This window comes from Otolemur garnettii, unplaced genomic scaffold (assembly GCF_000181295.1).
Source record: "Otolemur garnettii isolate 467f Iridium unplaced genomic scaffold, OtoGar3 scaffold00159, whole genome shotgun sequence".
In the NCBI taxonomy this organism is placed as follows: domain Eukaryota; kingdom Metazoa; phylum Chordata; class Mammalia; order Primates; family Galagidae; genus Otolemur; species Otolemur garnettii.
The window spans coordinates 102,012-110,592 of record NW_003852554.1 but is presented as its reverse complement, the minus strand read 5'-3'; positions in this window follow the sequence as shown (position 1 = coordinate 110,592).

Below are 8,581 nucleotides of genomic sequence, written 5' to 3'. Positions count from 1 at the left end.
CCTGGGTAGAGTGCCACGGCATCACGCTCACAGCAACCTCCAACTCCTGGGCTCAAGCGAGTCTCCTGCCTCCGCCTCCCAAGTAGCTGGGACCACAAAGGTCATTTATAGATCAAGGGAATAATTGTAGGCATACTTCTCAAAGCAATGATCTTTCTCACAATAAATATGTTTTGGGCATTTATGTAATTCTCTGAAATATAGTTTTTTTTTTTTTAGAGACAAGAGTCTCATTTTGTCACCCTTGTTAGAATGCCATAGCGTCACAGCTCACAGCAACCTCCAGCTCCTGGGCTTAGGCGATTCTCTTTTCTCAGCCTCCTGAGTAGCTGGGACTACAGGTGCCTGTCACAGTGCCCAGCTATTTTTTGTTTGCAATTTTGCCAGGGCTGGGACCAAACCCACCACCCTTGGTATATGGGCCCGTGCCCTACTCACTGAGCCACAGGCACCGCACTGAAACATAACTTAAAAGCTTTAGAAGTTAACTTTATTTATATTAAAAGTTGGGAAACTACAGGAAAGACTTGTAACTTATAATAAAAGATAGAACATGGTAAAATGTAATCTTACTGGATACCTTTGCCTCACCCTGATTAGTCACCCAAAAGGGCTTGGCTTACGTCCCTGCACTTACAGGTCCGGGGAGTTTGCTTCACTCTGTACAAAACCCTTCTTCCATTGTTCCTTTTTAATCAAGATTAGTAGATACTTAATTAACTTTTTTTTAGAGACAGAGTTTCGCTTTATCGTCCTTGGTAGAGTAAGGCGTCACACAGCTCATAGCAACCTCCAGCTCCTGGGCTGCGCCTGCTACAACACCCAGCTATTTTCTTGTTGCAGTTTGGCCAGGGCCAGGTTTGAACCCGCCACCCTCGATATATGGGTGCCCTACCCACTGAGCCACAGGCGCCGCCCTCACTTAATTAACTTTTAATCTACATTTCTCTCCTCTGGAGACATAATTTCAGATTCCACAGTTAGGTCCCCCATGAGATTTTGGAGTTGCCATGTGAAAAGGACGTCCCAGGTGCACTCTAATTTTTCCAAATTCTTGTGGCCCATGTTAAATATTACCTGCTCCCTGTCCATTCCGGGCCCAGGGGCCTGTTGCTGGACAGAGTCCCTTTGCCTGTCGCACAAGCCAGTTAATGGAAAAGCAGATAAGACTTCAATAGTTTCACTTTTATTTACAGAAAAACCTGTGATTCTAGAGAGCAGGGGGACATCTCCCCAAAGCACTGCTCTGCCCTCCTCTTTCCCTTTGTTACTTTTTAATTCTCACAGTAAAAGAAAACATCAGTAATATTACTACTCGTCATAGTATAAGTTAAACAGATTCCTGTTCATAGGTTCCATAGTTACGTGATATCTTCTTATCTTAAAGTGGTTATATTTTCAAAGCATTTTTACTCTAGACTAAATTTATAGTCAGTCCACACTTCACCGAGTACCCAGAGTGCCCTGGGTTCTGCACGGGTACTATAGAGACCAGTTGCCCAACTTATCTGTGACAGTAGCCTTGGAAGTGAATAAACAATCTCCAGATGTCGGCATATAGGCTCATCTGGCCTTGTTAGGGCCTGACCACAGCTCCCTGCAGGAAATGGCTGTTCAGGTTAACAGTAGCTGGTAACTTATCTAGAGAAATCAAGACTCTGCTAGATAAGTATAGAGCCAGAATGTTAGAATTGGTAGAGAGCTTGACAGTCACCCCTCCTGACCACTTACCCTCTCACAATATTTTATGGAGACCAAACCCCACAGAGAGGAAAGATTTGCCTAAGGACTCAGCATTCTGGAGTTTCAAAGGGCCTTGAAGGTCATCAAAAATACCTCCCCAGTGTCAGAGCCAGGGACTAGAAGTCAATCCTCCTGTTTCCTGGTACAGTGCTCCTCAGTCTTCTCCTGGGATAGTACACCTGTATTTCAGAAGCAGTCTAGAGAGATATAAAATCCTTTTTTTTTTTTTCTGCTCAAATTATCCTCACTTGCCTTCTGGCACCTGATAGAAGAAAGTAGGAAGATAAGATACAGTAAGAGGGAACGGAAAGGGTTTCCTGGACCAGCGTCATCATTATCACCTGGAAACATGTTAGTAACGCAGAATCTTGACTCCAGCCCAGGCCTAATGGATCAGAAACTCTGGTGGAGGGACCTAGCAAACTGCTTTAACAAACACTCTAGGTGATTATGACAAACATTAAAATTTGCATGGTTCAGCGCCCATAGCTCAGCGGTTAGGGCACCAACCACATACACTGGGGTCGGCAGGTTCCAACTCTGCCCAGGCCTGCTAAAAACAATAATGACAACAACAACAACAACAAAAATAGCCGGTGTTGTGGTGGGCACCTGTAGTCCCAGCTACTTGGGAGGCTGAGGCAGGAGACTCGCTTGAACCTAGGAGTTGGAGGTTGCTGTGAGCTGTGACATCACAGCATTCTACCAAGGGCAACAAAGTGAGACTCTATTTCAATAAAAAAATAAATAAATAAGCTCAGCGCCATTAGCCCAGTTTTTACAGCACCAACTACATACACAGGGCTGATGGATTTAAGCCCGGCCCAGGTCTGCTAAAAAACAATGACAACTACAATAAAAAAATAGCCAGGTGTTGTGGCGGGTGCCTGTAGTCCCAGCTACTTGAGAGGCTGAGGCAAGAGAATCGCTTAAGCCCAAGAGTTGGAGGTTGCTGTGAGATGGGATGCCATAGCACTCTACCAAGGGTGACATAATAAGACTCTGTCTCAAAAATAAATAAAATTTGCAATGTACTATAGTAGAAGATTAGTTTGTTTATTTGTTTGTTTTTTTTGAGACACAGTCTCACTTTGTTGTCCTAGGGAGAGCGCCCTGGAGTCACAGCTCACAGCAACCTCAAATTCTTGGGCTCCAGCAATCCTCCTGCCTCAGCCTCCCAAGTAGCTGGGGCTACAGGCGCCTGCCATAACACCCAGCTATTTTTAGAGGCAGGGTCTTATCTCACTCTGGCTCAGGCTGGTCTGGAACCTGTGAGCTCAGACAAACCACCTTGCCTCAGCCTCCCAGAGTGGCCTACTAGAGATGGGGTGTCACTTTTGCTCGGGCTGGTCTCAAACTCCTGAGCTCAAGCAATCTGTCTGTCTCGGCCTCCTAGGATTGCAGGCTTTGGCTGGGCTGGGCCTAGAAAATTAATTTTGCATTAGAAAGGCCTCCTGTTCCCCTGATCCTTCCTAGCCTAGAGAAAAATTTCAGTCCTCTCCAAGGCTGTGAGATAATAATATGAGCTCTAGGGTCAGATTGGACTCTTTCACTGCTGACTTGTGAAGTTTGTTTTTTCCCAGCCTGTGTTTTCTTATCTATAAAATAGGATAATAACCCCTTCTCTAAGCCCCAGGGGATTGTTGTAAGGTTGGCTGATAAATTGCCTTCTAAAAAACTGTTTGCTCTGACTTTGTGAGGGATTGCTAGAGTTAGTTACTGGATTGCTACTTTTGGCCCTGGAGAGAAACATCCCTGTGCTACTGCTTGGCTCTACATACAGAGCAGCCACCCCACCAACCAGGGGTAGTTCTTTTAATAGATGATGCTTATTGGAAACTTCTACCCTGAGTCTTCATTCTGATGAGTGGTTGGAATGCAGCTCAGCACCTCATGCTCAGGGAGTAACTAGCTGAAATTTCAGCATACTCAGTAAGTTTATTTTCCCCTTAATTAAATTGTTAAAGAGGAGCTTGGTTATTTTTAATTGGGTATCTTTTTAATTATTCAACAAGTCCACAAAAGACGGTACAGTATCTTCCGAATGGTCTCTTCCCCCAGTGTTTCAAAGTACTGAACGGGAAATCCTGCCTTAGAAATCAGTGAGTTGTATTGAAACTCCTATTCCCTTGCTTTTTGCCTTTTCCCATTTAATTTTCTTGAAGCATGGACTTTTAGAATTAGAGAGAACCTTAACAATCATAAAATCTAATTTTTAAGTCATCGTAGAGCACCTGCCTATCATATCGGCTCTATCTGGTCAATCAGCCCCTTTCTGCACATCTCTGGTGACTAGGAGCTGATACCTTGTAAGTAGCCTGTTCCATATGTGATGGTTCTCACTCTTAGAGTGTGTTTGTTTTTGTCCAGCTGAAATCTACCTTCCTGTAGCTTCCTATTCCTTATTTGCTTTTGGCTATACCTCCTAGATCAAGTTGATATTTTCATACTAGTAATAATAACAATGGCTATCATTTAAGATTATGAAGGAGTCTTCCAAATTCTGAAAACATTAAAAGCCCTGAATGACTTAGATTCAGTCTTGAGGTCGAGACCAGAGGGTACAAATGTCGATTGGAAGAATTTTGAAAGGACACAGATGTTTTTGAGAGAGCAAAGCACTGAATTAACCATTAACTTCTGTTTACATAGATAAGAGGAAAGACTACTGCACGGTTATATACCGTATTTTGCCATATATAATGGCAAGCTTATTTACCACTCAATGCACACTTTTTTACCCACATGGGTGGTGCTAATTCTATATCTATATAAATGTTTTTAATTCTTTTATTTATGCTTATGCACTAAAAGTATAACTGTAGAAAGCTATAATGATATCTGTATGCAAAATAATACCTTGAAATATAGCAGTAATCAGTTTTGTTGAACTTACAGTGCACTTGCAACAAAAGCATTTTCAGCTGACTAAGAGCTATGTATTTCCCTTCATACACTTTAGGCAGGAGCTAGCAATCTAGCTGCTACTTTTACAAAAATGATTGGAAAATTCCTTGGAAAAAGTTGAAATGGTTTTCATACACTGCAAACTTTAAGCTAACAGTTATTTTTTTTTAAGCTAACAGTTATTAAATATGCTAAAGAGCATGACAACAGAGCTGCCGAGAGACACTTTGGACTTTATCCCACAGACAGTGTCATCAGATGGTGAAGGGAAGAAGAAAAGCTTCTTTAGGCTCGGCACCTGTAGCTCAGCGGTTGGGGTGCCGGCCACATACACTGGGGCTGGTGAGTTTGAACCAGGCCCAGGTCTGCTCAACAACGATGACAATTACAACAAAAAAATAGCTGGGTGTTGTGGGCAGGTGCCAGTAGTCCCAGCTACTTGGAAGGCTGAGGCAAGAGAATCGCTTAAGCCCAAGAGTTGGAGGTTGCTGTGAGCTGTGTGACACAACAAGACTCTACTGAGGGCAAAAAAGTGAGACGCTGATATACACCATGGAATACTATGCAGCCATAAAGAAAGATGGAGACTTTACCTCCTTCATGTTTACATGGATGGAGCTGGAGAATATTCTTCTTAGCAAAGTATCTGAAGAATGAAAGAAAAAGTATCCAATGTACTCAACCCTATTATGAAACTAATTTATAGCTTTCCTATGAAAGCTATAACCCAATTTTAGCCCAAGAATACGAGGAAAGGAGGGAAGGAAGGGTGGGGACGGGGGAGGATGGGTGGAGGGAGGGCAATTGGTGGGATCACGTCTATGATTTATCCTATGGGGGTACATGTCAGTCTTTCTAAATGTAGAATATAACCGTCTTTTTTGTTGTTGTTGTTGTTGTTGTTGCAGTTTTTGGCTGGGGCTGGGTTTGAAACCACCACCTTCAGCATATGGGGCCGGCGCCCTACTCCTTTGAGCCACAGGCGCCGCCCCAGAATATAAACGTCTTAACACAATAACTAAGAAAATGACATGAAGGCTATGTTAACCAGTTGGATGAAAGTATTTCAAACTGTATATAGAAACAACACACTGTACCCCATGATAGTATTAATGTACACAGCTATGATTTAATAAAAATAAATAAATAAATAAAAGCAGAAACATAAAAAAAAAGAAAAATAAATAAAGTGAGATTCTGTCTCTGCAAAACAAAAACAAAAACAAAAAGACCCAAAACCAACAACAAAAGAACCCTGGGATCTCTGTTTCAACCAAGATGATAGGAGAAGAGAGAAATAGGATTGCATGAGAAAAAGAAAACACTGATGATTTCTCAGGGACACCTAAATAGTGCTTTAAGTTTATGAAGGAGGGGTTGGGGGCGCTGCCTGTGGCTCAAAGGAGTAGGGCGCCGGCCCCATATACTGGAGGTGGCAGGTTCAAACCTGGCCATGGTCAAAAACTGCAAACAAACAAACAAACAAACAAACAACAGCAACAAAAAAGAGGGGTGATGCCTGTGGCTCAAGGAGTAGGGCGCTGGCCCCATATACAGGAGGTGGTGGCCCTGGTCAAAAACTGCAAAAAAAAAAAAAGAGAGAGAGATGGGTTCAGCACAAAGACAATAAAAAAACTTGCCCCCCCCAATAAAAACACTTGCCCCCAAATTCCAGCAGCCTATGAGAATTCCAAGTTTGGGAATTTCATTCTGTTGTCAGTCTTTGAAAGACTTACAACTTTGAGGTATCCCAAATCTCCAATACAGGTGAGTTCCTACTCACATCCGATGTGTTGATGTGCCATCCAACAGAACTGTGGATGTCAAAGGATCAAAGACTGTGACTGTTAAAACTAGGGGCCAGGAGAGAACACTTTCACTGCTGTTCTAGCTGTTGTGCAGATGGGACAAAGCTATCCATGACCATCTTCAAAAGAAAAACATTTCCAAAAAGAAAAGATTCCAAGTAGAGGTATTGTCCATGCTCATGAAAAAGGATGGATGAATGAAGAAGGCATGAAAATCTGATTTTAAGAAAGTTAGGTCACAAAGGCCTAGAGGATGACTTAGAAAAGCAGCTGTGCTTTTGATCACTTCAAAGCCCACATTACACAAAATGCAAAAGCAATCACAGCAGGTTTGAAAACCCAACTTGCTGTGATACCTGGTAGACAAACCAGCCAACTGCAACCTCTTGATGTGTCACTAAACAAGCCCTTTAAGACCCTAATGAAGAAAGTGGATGTTGGGCCGGGCACAGTGACTCACACCTGTAATCCTAGAACTTTGGGAGGTGGAGGCAGGTGGATGGCCTGAGCTCAAAGGTTTGAGACCAGCCTAAGCATGTGTGAGACCCCCCTGCCCATCTCTAAAAATAGCCAGATACCTGTAGTCCCAGCTACTTGGGAGGCTGAGGCAAGAGACTCACTTGAGTCCAAGAGTTTGAGGTTGCTGTGAGCTGTGATGCCATGACACTCTACCAAGGGCAACAAAGTGAGTCTCTTCCAGCCCCCCCAAAAGAAAGTGGATGTCATGGATGCAGTCACCTGAGAATGATTTAACACCTGCAGGCAGAATCAAGAAAGCATTTATTGCCTAGTTTGTGATTGGATCCTAAGGTCATGAAATGCTGTTAAGAAGGAAGTGGTTGTGAAATCGTTTAAAAAATGTAGCATCAGAAATGCTATGGATGGAACTGAGGATGATGAAATGTATTAGATGAAGAAAGTGATTCTTCAGAATACACTGGCAATGTAGAAATCCAAGAAGACTACACTTCTGATATTGACAGTGATGAACTCCTGGCCTTCTGTGATGCATAAATAGTATAAATTTGTTACTGGTACATAACATTTTTCTTTTCTTTTTTTGAGACCATGTCCCACTCTGTGTCCTGAGAAGAGTGCCATGGCATCCTAGCTCACAGATCATCTTGGGCTCAAGTGATCCTCTTGCCTCTACCTCCCAGGTAGCTGGGACTACAAGTGCCTGCCACCACACTGGGCTAGTTTTTTTATTTATAGTAGAGACAGCGTCTCACTTTTTTGCTTTGGCTGAACTTGATCTCCTGAGCTCTGGTAATCCACCTGCCTCCGCCTCCCAGAGTGCTAGGATTACAGGTGTGAGAGTGCTTGGCCCATAAAATTTGTATTTGTTCTAATGTTTTCTAATTATTTGTTGTTACATAACATTCCTTGTGCCATAATATGTTAAAAAATAAATGCTAAACTTCCTTTGTAATACAAAAAACAAGCACCTATATATATATATATATAAAATATAAAGATTTGAATCTCTCAGCCTTAGCACATTTTCTAGAAACTTCTGTGCCAGGTGGAGGAAGAATCAAATACACAACTGAAGTGCAAAAGAAGAGAAGGCAGAGATCTAAGTAAACCACTTGCTTGTGCACATATAAAGGCCACAAAAGGAGAAACATAGGATGCCAGAGGCTGAGAACACTGGCACAAGCTGTTGGACTGCATGCTCCTGTCCCGAATGTGTCTCTCAATGGAGCCAAAACTTTATCACCATTAGATTGCCAAGGCCACCCCTGGGAGATGCCTCTTGTTCACACCAAAAATGTACCTATTGGCATTTTGCCCTGGACCTGACATTCTGGACTAGTTCTGCTCTCAATTGTGGCTAAGTAAATCATATCTGCACTGTTTCAGCTGAAGAGTAAAAAAATTTAAATTAAAAAATTAAAAAAATTTTTTCTTGAAAAGTTTGGGCCAAAAACATGGGTGTGCATTATACAGGGGAGAATGTTATACACAACAAAATATGGTACTATTTATCACTGAATTTAAGTTAAAGATATACTTATTCTAAATTCTTTTTTTTTTTTTTTTTTGAGACGAGCCTCAAGCTATCCCCCTGGGTAGAGTGCCGTGACTTCACAGCTCACAGCAACTTCCAACTCCTGGGC